This window comes from Thermobia domestica, chromosome 17 (genome assembly GCF_964235325.1).
Source record: "Thermobia domestica chromosome 17, izTheDome1.hap1.1, whole genome shotgun sequence".
Classification (NCBI taxonomy): Eukaryota; Metazoa; Arthropoda; class Insecta; order Zygentoma; family Lepismatidae; genus Thermobia; species Thermobia domestica.
Window position 1 is genome coordinate 48,095,782 of NC_137470.1, and position 16,141 is coordinate 48,111,922.

Sequence of the window (16,141 nt, forward strand, 5' to 3'; positions counted from 1 at the left end):
AGTTGATAGGTCCACTTTAAAGTCATACAACAAACACACTAGAACAAGTTGCTACGATACCTCCATTTCTCTTCAACACTGAACAAGCTGTGACTGCTGTATATGCGCAACGTGCCTGCATTACTGATGGCCAGACTAGCATTCAATCGCTTAGCAGATACCTGACACTTATTTCGATTTATTGGCCATCAAATATGAGTTTAGACTTGAGTGGGTACGAGCCTCATCTTTGTGTAGGGTTTTGGTTGGAAACCAATTGACCGTCAAAGTTGAAGTTTTTACTTAGTACGACAAATAATTCCTAACCTTAACTTTAATAGGCAACAACTCCGGAAACAAAATGCTGCAGCTACAATATTTCACATGCTCACTAATTTCGTTAATCGCTATCACCATAGCGATTCTTCTGATATAATCGGATAAGTTCCATCAATCGCGTTTTACTGATATATATATATATATATATATATATATATATATATATATATATATATATATATATATATATATATCTGATTCAAACTCAGTGTGTGAAAACGTTTGGCTCCCTAGATATTTACCATCAAAACTAAGCTCACATATGTAGTACTGAAAGTTAACGCGTATAACTAGGAAACCAAAGTGTGCACATCATAATATGTCACACGCATGCTAAGCTAAGGGAACTTCATTACGGAACATACAAGAGCTAAATGTTTTATATTTATCTTTGGTTTGATTTGATTTTCAATTTAGTATTCCTCTCGGCAGCAAGGTATATGAGACGTGAACCTACATATTAACATGGGATCCGAACATACATGAGCTCCAGACGGGAATCGATCTCGGGTCTTCCACGTCAAAGACGCGTGCGCTAATCGCTAGCTGTGAAGAGTTCTCTTTGATTTTATCAAGTACTAGATCCAGAGGAGAATATTACTAAAACATGATGCTTTGTATTGGATTCCACTACAGATTTCCTTCTGCTTTAACTTAAATAAATCAGATATATCAAATCCTCGTAGTTCATTTTCTAACAAAAAAAAAATCATGTAAGTAACGATTTTGTTTTTAAATAGAGAGTTTCACCTTTAACCTTTTCTGTAATTAAAAAAAAAAACTTATTTTAATGAGACTATTATAAGCTTTTGCGCAAAATGCATAGCTGTAACGAGACGATAGATTCCTTTATTCCCTTTATGATGTATAATAAGTTACTGTTAGAGAGTTATACTATATACTAATACCATTACTTCAAAATCTGAATGACTTGTATTAGAATGGAACCAGTCGACCCTCACATGTATGGTACAATAGCTTTTAATCTCGTCAGTAATAATAATAATAATAATAATAATAATAATAATAATAATAATAATAATAATAATAATAATAATAATATGGTGGGTGCGCCATATATGGAATAAGTTCCTAATATGAAATACCGGATTATTTTGTTTGCTATATGCTACCACCGAGTAGACTTTACGTAAACCTGTTCACAGTGACGCCCTCAGTCTGCACATGAGTGATTTGCTGCCGAACGATAACATAAGATTCTCTTTTGTTGCAGAATATATTTTTGAAGAACTTGAGTTTTTCGGGCGTAAATTTCTAGGCTGTTCAATGTACGCAAAGGGACATGTATTATTGTTCAGTTTGAAATATTTAGATTACATATGTAGTATACCATAAAGGTATAAAGGTTCAGTACACAGAGAATCACGTAAGCGTGTGTAGGAAGAGAACTATCCAAAATGGCGATTTTTTCTAATATAGAATACTAACAGGCTCTTAATATGAAATATTTCTAAATAGGTTCATACGTAAATGAACTAAAAGTGAAGAAGAATAACTGGATTGTAAGTTATATTAGACCTGATATATTATTTTAGACTGGGCGTCAGCGAACGTCTCCTAGTTGAGATATTTGACATTTGTGTTGCCTGTCTTGTGTCTCACAATAACTAATGAACGCGTGAACCGATTCCAATGAAACTTTCACAGATTATTTATTGGTTCAAATGTCCAGACTGCCGTGTCGTCCACAGTGCAAAATGAAGAGAACCACACGACAGTAGCGATTAAAGTAGTGAGTCTGCTACCACAACTACAGCCACAGCATCGCAACACGTGTGGTCGGATACCAGGTGAGGCGAAAGTAGTTACGAGCACTCCACACAAAAACGATTTAAATCCGACTCTACTTCATCACAACGGCCATTTACCTTATCATTGCAAGTAGTTATAAAGCGTTTTGCTTTCCAAGCCCCGCCCAAGTAAATCCAATCGAAACAGCCAAAGGAAAACACTAGGGATGGCCTTTTTCGAAAAAATCTGTTTTTCGATTTTCGGAAATTTCATTTTTCTTTTTTTTCGTTTTTCACTTTTTCGAAAAAAAATCATTTTTCGTTTTTTTTCGAAAAATGTTTCGTTTTTCGTTTTTCGCAATTTTTTTCGCTTTTCGTTTTTTTCGAAAGATTTTTCGTTTTCCGAAAAAAAAGCGTTTTTTGTTTTATCGAAAAAAATCGTTTTTGGTTTTTCGAAAAAAATTCGTTTTCCGTTTTTCGATGATTTTTCGTTTCTCGAAAATTTTCGGAATTCGTGGAATGATAATGTGGGAGGAAATATGAGTACCTTGAGAAAACACACGGACACGATGTTGTCTGCCACGAACTTACTTGACCTGGGATCAAATGCACAAATGCTAAGCGTTCTAACTGAGCTACCGTGCCTCCTTGGATTTGGATTTAATGAAAGGATAGTGTATAATGCCTTCTATTGACGAAACTCATTCAATCACGACCAAAATTAGTATGGTTATGGACTGCGATGTATTTAGTACACACGTTAAATATTATGGTGTTTGAAACTTTGGTTCCAGAGTTATTGCTAGTTAAATTTGTGTTTTAAGTTAATGATATCAAGAAATTTCACTAAGACGCATGATCTTGATCTTGACGAATATTGGTAGGATCGTAAATATTGAAAAGCTTTGTATGCATGGAAGCTCAGTATAAAATAATATGGTGTACAGACCTTTTGTTCCTGAGTTATCAGCTATCAATGTTAGGTTTGGAATCAGTGAAATCAAGAAATTTCATTAAAGCGCGAAAGATGGAACTCATCCAATTTTTACCAAACTTTGCAAGGTGGTAGATCTTGACGAGCTTAGTAACTATAAAGGTAACCAAGAAAGATCTGTCGCTTTTTCACCCAACACCTTCAAACATCGATATGTAACCTAAGACATACCTTGAAAATCGAAAATAGTCTCCATCATAATCGACGACCTTCTGCCAACGTTTTGGAAGACCATGCATTCCATCGCGGTAGAACTTGGTTGGCTGTGAAGCGAAGAAGGTATCAAGTGAATTTTGCACCTCTACTAGGGATTTGAACTAGCGTCCTCTAAGCTGATTGTCCAAGGAATAGAACAGGTGATAATCAGACGGTGCAATGTCCGGGGAGTATGGCGGATGAAATAATGTTTCCCATCCAAAGTGTAGAATGGTGTCCCGGGTATCCTAGCCACGTGGGGCTTAGCGTTATCCTGTAACAGGAGGACCCCTTTGCGATTCAGAAGTGCTGGTTCTAGAGTATTGAGCTTTTTCTTGAACACAGCTCAACTGCTGACAGTACACAGTTGCATTGATGCTCTGACTAGCTGTAGCAGTATTTCAGAAAATTTGGACTTGAACTTACAAGGAAGGGTCACGCAGCGGCTCCGCTAAGATCCGAACGAGACAATTGTGTTTGCATTTGATATGTTATAACTAGATGAATCCCAAAGTTATACGTGCCACCGGGCGGAATTTCGTGAGTTACAACATATTTTGTAATGTAAGAAATACAAAAAAATACCTGGCAGAATAGTTTGAACCAAGTCATTTGTTCGGAAACGGTTGGGTAAGTGGAAAACTCGGTGAACACGTATCCCATAATTTTCAATGACAAATGTTTTGCGGTGAAAAACTTTGTCCCAGGGTCCCCCGCAGGGTCCCAGACGGGGTCCAACTCAAAATTTTCAAATAACAAGAGGGGTTAAATAGCACATCATTTGAAATCTGTTGTAAAATGAAAGAAAATGCAACAAGTCTCGACTCTCTACAACAACCCTGTGCAAAATGGCGACGGGTCAAAGTGTAAATAAAAGCTTAATTTAAAAGTCCATGGTCACCCATATAAATCGGAAACGGTGAGACAAATGTGAAAATAGGAAACGAAGTGTGGCATTATTTTCAAAGTACAACGATTTAAGTGAAAACGTCTTGTCCCAGGGTCCCCACATGGTCCCAGGTGGGGTCCAACTAAAAAGTTTCAAATGGCAAGAGGGATAGCATATCGTTTGAAAACTCTTGTTAAGTGAAAGGAGATGGAGCACGTCTCGACTTTCTACGACAACCCTGTCCAAAATTGCGGCGAGTCAAAATGTAAACAAAAGCTTAATTGAAAATCTATTGTCACCTTGAATGCAAGATGGCCGCTTAAAACCTATATCGAAAGGATAAGCATACCAAACTGCTGAAGCTAGTAAAACCAAATTTGTCATTAATGTTGATTAGTAGGTGACGAAAATATGCGAAATGTTCAAAAACGCGATATCTTGAGTTCAAAATGCCGCACTATGTATCGCACGCATGTCCAACTCACACCACTGGTGCTGGAGAAGCGAAATGTGATATTTACGTTTATGGTTAGTAGTAGATATCCACAAAATATCAAAGAATATAATCTCTAATCCAATATGGCTGCCAGTGTGAAAAATGAGTTTGTATATAAATATGTTATTTTCTGGAATACTGTGACCAAACCAACGAAGTTTGACGCAACTAGATGTACTGAAATGACACATATGGATTGGTAATACTCGCCAATCTTGCAAATGTTTTTTTTTTTTTTGGTATATTTGGTATTGCTTGAAGTATTGCGATCAAACCAACGAATGACATATAAATGTAACCATCGCGAATACGTTACAATAGAGCCCCCAACCTACTGGTACAGCAAGTCCTTTATGCATGAACTACGTACGACAAAATTAGAAAAAATACCCGAAGGTATTCAACTTTTGTTTAGCAGTATGAGTAGGAAGTCAGAGTTGTGTGTTCATCGCATATTCGTTATATTCAAGTAAATGACGTTGAGAGAACCGTGACGAACGTTCATTCAGAACAAAACATATATGTGTTGTTACCGAATGAAACAATAGTTGAAGTGAATCGAAATTCAATTGTTCTTTAGTTTTCCTATTGTTTCTAAATACATATACTAATAGAGAAAAATATAGATTTAGTTTTGTACTGTTATGAATGACATAGGATTTAAGCGGCCATCTTGGGTTCAAGGCGGCCATAGTTTTTCAATTAAGCTTTTGTTTATATTTTGACCCGCCGCAATTTTGGACAGTGTTGTCGTAGAAAGTCGAGACTTGCTCCATCTACTTTCATTTAACAAAATCTTTCAAACGATGTGCTACCTCTCTTGCCATTTGAAACTTTTTAGTTGGACCCCACCTGGTACCCTGTGGGGACCCTGGGACTAGACGTTTAGCTTAAATTGTTGTACGTTGAAAATAATGCCACACTTCGTTTCCTATTTTCACATTTGTCTCACCGTTTCCGATTTATATGGGTGACCATGGACTTTTTAATTAAGTTTTTTACATTACATTTTGACCCGTCGCCATTTTGCACAGGAGTGTCATAGAGAGTCGAGACTTGTTGCACTTTCTTTCATTTTACAACAGCTTTCAAATGATGTGCTACTTAACCCCTCTTGTTATTTGAAAATTTTGAGTTGGACCCCGTCTGGGACCCTGCGAGGACCCTGGGGCAGACTTTTTTTTATCCAAAAAAGCGTGCCCTTGAAAATGATGGGATACGTATTGTCCGAGTTTTCCATTTACCCAACCGTTTCCGAACAAATGACTCGGTTCAAACTATTCTGCCAGCTTTGTAGCTTTTATATTACAAAATATGTTGTAACTCACGACATTCCGCCCGGTGGCACGTATAACTTTGGGATTCGTCTAGTTATAACATATCAAATGCAAACACAATTGTCTCGTTCGGATCTCAGCGGAGCCACTGCGTGACCCTTCCTTGTTAGTAAAATCAAGAAATTTCATTAAAACGCGTTAAACTCATCCGATATTGGCCAAAGTTGATATGGTCATAGACTTTAACGAGTCTGGTAAGCGTGCGAGCTCAGCACGAAATATTGTCATACATAGACCTTTCGTTCTCGGTTCATGAGGGATATAAATTAGAAATAATAATTCACAAAGGTAAACAGTGTAAAATTTATATTTTACAGAATATTAAAAAATAAGTATTTACTAATACTGACTATTGATGTGTTATCGACAATATGGCATTACTGCTGTATCGCCAGACCAATTTGAAAATCGAAAAAATGGAGGAAAATATACTGTATTCGGTTATATTTGGTTGGATTACATTAAATTACGTTAGATTATGTTATTAGGTACGCAGTTTTACTATATATATCCATAGTATTAGTAGTAGTAGGAATAGGAGTATCAGTAGTAGTAGTAGTAGTAGTAGTAGTAGTAGTAGTAGTAGTAGGAGGAGGAGGAGGAGGAGGAGGAGGAAAAACGGGTTAGAAGTAGTGGTGGGCACAAAAACCGTTTTTTCGGTTTTCGGTTTTTAGAAAAACCGAAACCGGGTTTTGAAAATTTTCAAAAAAACGGTTTCGGTTTTCTCCAAAACCGGTTCGTTTTTTTACCTGGTTCGGTTTCGGTTTTCTTCAAAACCGATTCCGTTTTTTCCAAAATTTGTTCTATTTCTGACCAGAATGGTGTTTCGTTGTTCTCCGGAAACCGAATCCATTTCCACAGAAATAGTTTTATGTGTTTTCGAAACGTTTTCACCGAAACCGGTTTTGGAGAAAACCGAAACCGGTTTTGGTGAAAAACCGAACCGGTTTTTGGAGAAAACCGAAATGTCGGTTTTTCCTGTTTCGGTTTTTATAGAAACCGGTTTTCGGTTTTTATAAAAAACGGTTTTGCCCACCACTAGTTAGAAGCCCCGCATGGGTTGGTTGGGTTCTATTCTCGACATGAAATGGGCAAATTAAATATTTGCCCAAATTTTTCTGTACATTTTACAATCTATGGATCCGTATAGTAAAACAAGTGTACCTTTCCGCGAAATAGTCCATCCGCCTACACATACAGTGCCGCTTACAACATCAAAAACTACCAGCAAATACAATCACTTTCTGAGCTTTTACTATTCCCCTTACCTGACTTTCAATCACTATTCCTCATAACCTTAAAAATATTCTAATTGACCCGGTATATTTCCTAAAATTAGTCCGGCGATACAGCAGTTGACCCGACAACATATTTTATACTTTAAAAAAAGACTAACAAATTACCAAATAGAAGGATGCTGTATAACTGATCGTAATACTATCAGACAACTCTGTAATAAATTGACTTTTAAGAATTGAATCGGTGAGTAGAAAATGGAGAATATTCCCCAACACGTTACTTTTGAAAAACGAAAAGTAAAACTTCTTACCGTATATACCAATGCTTACGTAAAAATATCTGTATGGGAGATTTGCAGCGTATGCTAAGACCTTTCATTTCCCCAAATTCCAAAAACGTAATGGGATTGGATATTTAGTTATAGAGAAATTGTTATTGTGGAATGTTATCCTTTATTTTTGGAATGTTCTTCTTTTTCATCTCACCGATTCAATTGATTTTAACAAAATATGAAACATGAAGTGATTATATGTTCTGATTTTGATTCTAAAGACTTCTTACTAAGATCCCCCATTAATTTCTCTTATTTTCTATAACTCATTAAGTCAGTATCAAAAACAATTTGATTGCTTTCAAAAAATAGGCAATTTAATACTAACATAATACTATTGAATGGTTTATTTGTTCTAAAGATGTTTTATATACAGTAGGACGAAGAACTAAGTATCTGACTATAATAATCTCATCAAACGAGAATTCAAATTTTAAATAGGTGGGTCTTCGTTTTCGTATTAGTTTTTACTGCTACTAACTTCAGTAGCAGAATACTACTAAGATGAAATATTTTTTATTTGGTTGTTTGTTGAAGTTCAGCGTCCCTTTTCAGTATCGAGCAAGACTATACAAGACGTGGACCTACATTTTAAAGTGGAATCCGTACCACCATAACACGTTCTATGTTTTCCCACTCGGGACCCTGTGCATCAAAAGAATATGCGCTAGCCACTAGACCAGTGGGCAGGGCTTGAATTTTTTTCTTAGAATTATGAGATTATATATTTAAAAGAAACGTTTGTCGCTTCCTAGTACCTCTCTGGTTCTATGAGAAAAAAGATTGTAACCAGAGATATAGTAAGTATTTATCACTTTCGGTTGCATTAAACTTAGAGATGGAAACTACCATTGTGGCCCAGAATCCATATCAAAAACTGCTTCCGGCTATCGTTTTTTTTCTTTACTATGAAATCGGAAATGGTAGTTTCTCACTATTTCCGGTTTACATAGAGAGATAGCGATCGAGGTGACAATCTTCAAATCCTGGATTCATATTATATTTCGTTATCTCTTATTATTTTTGCTCTATGCTGATCACTATTGAAATTAGAATGCCAGTAAATTTCTACCACAGGATAAAACTTGGAGATAGTCTATTGCGAAGGTACTGAATTCATGCTTCTATGGTGATCAATACTGAACCGGGAGTTGTGATCAGGGACGGATCCAGGACGGACTTCTGGGGTTGGTGGCGGTGGGTTGTAATACTGCTACTTAGAGCTGCTTTTAAGAGCTCCAAACTCTGGGATGTATTTTATTTATATATAAAATAAGAAAATACCCTCTTCTTGTGGGGACGCCCCTGGTTGTGATATATTTTTCCTACTTCCTGTTTTTGTAGAGAAACAAGTGAGTTCCGTTTCACAGTGTAAAACTACAGTAGACTTCCAATCTATACGAATTGAATAGTCAAACTTCTACAACAAATAGCACAACTAAACCTCCTGGTTGGAAAAGATTAATAAGATCAAAGATAGAATCTGTTCCTCGGATTCTGAATCTGTATCAAAAAGCCATTATTAGCCATCACTTATCGTTTTTGTTCTATAGCGATAAAGATTAAAAGCAGGAATGGCTAATTTAAACCACTTCCGGCTTGAATAGAGGGTTAAGGGAGGAGATGGAATTTATCCTTAGGACGCTGAATTGATTTCAAAAAAAAATCTCTTCTCGATATCTTTTATAGTTTTTGCTCTATGAATATAAGTATTGGAACCGAAGGTAGTAGTGAATTTCAAGCATTTCCGGTTACAAAAGAGTGAAGCAGGTTATGACGATATGTTCTCTTAAAACCCTAAATTGATTCGAGAAAATTGCTTGTCGCTACCTATTACAATTTTTTGTTTTATCGCGACAAGTGTTAAAGCGGTTAATGAAGAAGGAGGAATGTGTTCTTGGGATGCTGGATTGATTTTTTAAAAAATGCATCTCGATATCTCACCGATTTTGCTCTATGAAAATTAATATTACCTATAAAATCAAAAAATAGTAATAAACTTCAACCACTTTTGCCCTTGTGGAATGTCGCGGATTGTAATGGTATTTCCTCTTGAGACCTTGAATCGATTGTAAGTGAACCACTTGTCGCTTCTATAACCACTTTTGTTCTGTGGTGATATATGTTGAAGCTTGTACTCGTTAATTTGAACCACTTCTGGTGTGAATAGAGATCAAGGGAGAAGGTAGAGCCTATTCTTAGAACGCTTAGTCAATCGCGAAAAACCGCATCACGATTTCTCCAAGTTTTTGCTCAGTATTGAAGCGTATAAAAATCAGTATTGAAACCTATATACTAGAAAATTCAGCCACTTTCGGTTTCGATAGTATTGTGGGTTGAGATGATATACAGCTTATATGCTCTTGAGACGCTGTATCGACTCAACAACAAAAAAAAAAAAAAGTGGTTATATATTACTATTTTTGTTCTATATCAATCAATGTTGAAACCGAAGATGTTATTTTAAACAACTTCCGATCTGAATAGAGGATTAATGGAAAAGATAGACTTATTTCTTGGCAGCTGAATCGATTGCAAAAATGTACATCTCGATATCCTGTAATTGAGTATTGAAACCGGAAATAATAGTAAATATAAACAATTTCTGGTTTTGATTGAATGTTGTAGATAGTTATATGTTGTCTTATGACGCTAAATTGTTTGCAGTAAATCACTTCTCGCTATCTATTACTTTTTTAGTTCTATAGAGATAAAAATTGAAACCAAAAAAGTATTTGAACCACTTGCGGTTTGAATGGAGGGTTAATGGAGGACATCGAACCTATTTTAGGGTCTCTAAATCGACCGCAAGAAACGACTTCTCAATATCTGTTACTGTTTTTGCTCTGACACCTGTCGACAGACAGACGGACAAAGCCATTCTAAAGACTTCCGACACTTACGCATAGCTTAATCTGCAAGTGTAATAAGGGCGAACATTGATTATATTCTTCTTGGGACACTGAATTGGTTCTGGAAAACCGCGTCTTTCTATATATTACCGTTTGTGTTCTGTGGTGATCAACAATGTAGCAGAAAGCAATAGATCTCTACCACTTCTGAATTAAATAAAAGTCAAATGCATTAGATGAATCTATTCGTGTTGCAAACATATGCTATTTCTTACCGCTCTTGCTCTGATGCTAGCCGACAGACGAACAGATGGTTAGACAGACAGATGAACATAGCCGTTCTATAAGACTTCCTATACGTATGCATAGTGTTGATACATACGATTGATATTATTTAGGAATATATTATTTTGGGAAAGGAAGCATATTTAATTATTGAATGTTATGTCAGAATAAAGAAACTCAATGTTGTCATATAACGTAAACACGTGTGTGTGTTTGTGTGTTTACATCAATGTTTTGTATATGTGATGAATGTTATGTTTTGCTACGGCTAGACGCTAAGTCGTCAGTTCGTATGCTATTGTAATTTGTAATTTGTAATGTTTTGATTCAGGAATGAATTGTCATCAAGTTGTAATACGATAACATTGACACACTTTGACTGTGGCATAATCGTTACGTTTGCAGAAATTTGTTCGTCTGAGAATTTGATCACGATGTAATTCGGGTGAAACCAATGTTTTACCAATAGCTGAGATATACAGAAAGTCAACAACAATGAATTCCAGGATGTCTGGAATCCAAGTATAAAAACTCATGGTCCTAAAGGATTGGGATCAGACGACGATCAGAAGTGGATCATCATACGTTGAGCATTCACATCGAGAACCTCTGATATTTATATCACAGTTGTCATTTAGCTGTGATTCCAGTCTACGATTAGATCAGGAGATCTACTATTTCCAGTAAACCATTAAAGTGGATTATGGTTTAACAATAGTCAACTACTACAGACTATTGACAGCGAGAGATTCATCTTCCAGACCATCAACATCAGTTCCAGGCATCATCTGCTCGAAGGTATGTGTATCTCAGCTATGTTCGAGTTATTCGTGGTTAACTTCTTAGATGCTTAAGATATGCGATCTTGCGTTTATACACAGTCTACGATCAACAACAGTATTACACGATATTTATGAAAATACAAAGATTTAATTCAAAGTTAATTTAATGTGGTTTACTTCTGTCCTCCTCAACCTACTCATTATAGATGGTGAGTAGCAGCGATCTTCGACCGTCAATTATCGTTTCATCCCCATGCAATCTAGGCACGACGGTGGAAGGTTGTTATGGTGGAGATTTGCTGGTTTTGTAGCGGTCCTAGTTTAGCTCCCACCAATGTTATGGTGGAGATAGCTGTGGTTCGAATCCCGCGCCGGTACAGTTTCAGTGTTAAGAATAGTTCCCACCAGTTTTATGGTGGAGATACTTTCGGTTCGAGCCCGGTGTATGTGTGCTAGTGTAGTTCTCACCATTGTAATGGTGATAATAGCTATGGTTCGAGTCCCGCAACGGAAGAATTTTAGTTTTAAGAATACGTTTCATGAAGTTATGGTTTAAGTCCGGTTTAAATATTTATAGTTTAAGTTATTTAGTATGTTAAGATTTTGTAGTATCATCGTTCACCAATTGAATACGAGATTTGGTTCGGATCTCGAATGACTAAGGCAATTGACTCAAGTAGATTAAGTAATTACGTTAACCCTCACCACCCACCCTCACTTCGTAATCAAAGTTGAATTAAGTATATAGATAAATGAATGAAAATACTGTGTTAACTAGAGCACAGAAAGCGAGTAAGGGAATAAATATTGATGTGCATAATTTATTTGGTGTGAGGACACCGGAAAGACGAAATACTTCTTGTAGTCAGGACAAAGTCGCGAGTCCTAAAATTATTTTGAGTAGGGAACCAGTTTTTAATTTCCCAAGTAGTCCGGTAACTAAATCTGTGTCCGAAGATTTTCCGTCAATCATAAATCTAGATCCGAAATTAATAAATAGTAACAATAAGGATTGTAAAATGGCGTCTAATATAACATTTTATGCAGATATTAACAAACTACCTAAATTTGATCTCAAGAACGATAGTGACATCGTGTCGTTTTTCGATGAATTCGACGATGCTTGTCAAATGGCAGGTATCGCCGAAAGCAAAAGAAAGGAATTACTGCCTAATATTTTCAAAGGAGTAGGGAGGCAATGGATTAAATTGTTCCTGAAACGGAAAAACACGGCAGAAATACAGTACAAAGATTTGCAGTCAGAAATAGTAGAAGAGTTTACCAAATCTAATGTAGCGATAGACATCGAAGATAAAATTAAGGAGCGTTTACAGCATGAAGACGAAGCCGTCATAAATTACGTATATGACATGCTCGTTCTTTGTGAACGGTTAGATTCGAACATGACTGACATTAAGAAAATAGGTATTATAGTTGGAGGATTACATCCATACTATATGGAAAAAGTAGGAACGCGAGAATATTCTAGCCTAGATAAAAAATTCGTTGAGGATTTGCAAAAGATAGAAAAGAATAAATGTAAGATTGCAAAACGTGTGAAAAAAGAATCCGGTAAAGTCACGATTAAAGATCTTGTTAAAAAGATTAGGGAGCAAGTAGAAGATGACGAAAGTGGATCTGATTCAGATCACGTAGTCGTAAGAAAAAATAAGGAAGAGAATAAGATCAAACAAGAGCCGCAGAGTATTACACAGATCGTGGAGTTAGAGAGAAAGATAGACAAATTACAGCTTGCATTATCGGCGAAAACACAAGACGAAGAGAAACACGAGAATAATGTTAGAAAACAAGGGAAAAATCAGTATTATAGAAATAATAAGCAGAATAGAGGTAATAACCGAAATAATTTCCGCGGAAATGGAAATAAGAATAAGTATTGGTATAATAATGGAAACAGAAGTCAAAACAGCAGTAGAGGAAATAACGGTTTTTACAATAAACGTGGTAATCGTGGTAGTTATTGGAGAAATAATAGAGGACGTGGTCAACAGGGAAACTGGCAAGGAAATTGTCAGAATTCGTGTTGTCACCAATCCTATAATTTTGAGAATCAGAATCAGCAGAGATTTGTGCAAGTGGTACCAGCACAAGTAAATGCTACTACTTATTATCAAGCAGCAGGTCCGAGTAATTTAAACGGAACACATCTGTAAATGGGCGAGGCGCATTTACAGGGAATCGAAATGTACGAACAAGAGAAATAATTGCCTCAGTTAATTTGGAAAACAATATGGTATATTTACCATTAGAGATCGATGATAAACATATTAAAGAGTTACTCGATAGTGGGTCGCAAATTTCGATTATTAATGAGAAATTAGTGCCACCGAGTGCGAAAATAATTCCACGACAAACTAAGATCAAAGGTATCACGCAAAACACTCTTGTAATTAATAAATTAGCTGTAATCAAGTTCAAAATTTCAAATCAAACTTTTCACCAAGTATTTAGGATAATAAAAGATTTCCCATATCAAATGTTGATCGGGAATGATTTCTTGCAGACACAGAATTGTCGAATAGATTATGGTACTGGTAAAATCATAGTTCAAAGATTTGGGAAACCGATTAAACATTGTAGAAATGGTCAGGAAACCAGAACAGTTTCCGATAGTATCGCTATAAGTATAAAAACAAGTTTAAAGCCGAAATGGGTCCTTGGACATAGAGTGAAGTTGTTACCAAGAACTAGGACAACTGTTGAAGTTAACCTAGTCAACTCTTGGGCGAACGACGAATTTTTATTAGAGCCAGATAAATTGTTAGAATCTCAATATAACATATTTGTACCTAGAGCGATATTGTCGAAAGAAAATCGGTGTTTAGAAGTAATCAATCCATCAAATAAAACAATCATGTTGACGAGAAATTTAAAGATTGGAGATGCAGAAGCATGCATTAGTGAAACAGAATTAAGACAGGAAGGATTAACAGAGGATGAAATTGAAGATGTGTTAGATGCGAGGAAAAACTACGATAAAACACGGTTAAAATTTGGCAGTAAGACTAAACCAGAAATTAGAAAGAAATTAGAGAAGTCATGTTATGATTACGCAGATATTTTTGCGTGGAGAGAGAATGAATTAGGAAGAGTTAAGGGAGTAGAACATAAGATAGAGTTGGAAACGGAAGTCCCGTTTCGACGTCAACAGTATCCAATACCTATAGCTATGAGAGATAAAGTTAAAGAACAGATAAACATCCTACTTGAACAAAACATCATCGAGGAGAGTAATAGCTCGTATAACTCACCCATGCTATTTGTCAAGAAGCCTAATGGATCGATCAGAGCCTGTTTGGACTGTAGGGTTCTAAATCGGCACGTAAAGTTCCATTCCGTGGCGTTGCCGCCTATACATCAGATTCTGACATGTATGGGTGGTCACAAATTCTTCAGCGTGTTGGACATTAAGAGTGCTTATCACACGGTATCGATTTCTAAGGAATCTAGAAAGTACACGGCATTCAATATTCCTGGCGTAGGGGCGTATCAATACTCTAAGCTGCCCATGGGTTACATCCAATCGCCCGCTATATATACAAAAATCATGGCTATGACATTAGCTAACGTTCCTATTCTATATGTAAACAATCAGGAGAAGATGGTATCGGTATTACATTCAGTTTTTCAAAGACTAAGAAAATATGGCTTAAAGTAATCGGTAGAAAAATGTCACTTCATGGAAGAAAAAGTAATGGCATTAGGTCACATTGTGAGCGAAGCTGGTTATGAAATAAGTCCTAAGGTGATTCAGGCGATAAAATCTTGTAAGCCACCTACAAGCGCGAAAGAACTTAAGTCATTCCTTGGGTTGACTAACTACGTACGAAAGTTTTGTAAAAACTATGCAGAGATGTCAGCTACTTTTCAACAATTATTGAGAAAAAACCATAAATTCGTATGGACCAAGGAACACCAACTTAGTTTTGAAAAATTAAAAGATGCGTTGATGAATGCACCTTTATTAGCACCTTTCCGCGAAAATCTGGAAACGAGAGTGTATACCGATGCGTCTACAAAATCAATAGGGGCTGTACTCAAGCAAAAGCAAGTGAATGGAGAGTGGACACCTATAGCATATTATAGCAGAGTGTTAAGACCAAATGAAACAAGAAGACATATAGTGGAATTAGAAATTTTGGCCGTGGTGAGTGCCTTTAAAGCATTCAACTACTATTTGTATAATAAAGAATTCGAGTTATACATAGATTGTAGATGTATCAAGTATCTACAAACAACGCCAAAATTATCACCGAAATTGTTAAGGTACAGTTTAGAGATGGCACAATGTCAATATACGCCAGTGCATTGTCCAGGTGAGAAAAACCCTAGCGATGTATTATCAAGAAACACGGATATTCAACCAACCGATGAAGACATTGACCTAGATGCGTTACCAGTAAGGACCGAAGACCTCGAAGTCAACATCACGTTCGAAGAAGATGTGGACGTAGCTGAGTTGCAAAGGAAAGATTCTTTCTTCGGGCCAATAATGAAGGCTATAGAACATCTGGAAGAAGCAGACGAAAAATCGGAAAAGCAAGCCCGCTGGTATGAAATTAAGGACGGAAAACTTTTCAGAACTCAAAAGATGGCTAATGGAAAGAAATTTCTATTATGCATTCCTTTTTCTTTAAGGGAACAAGTTTTC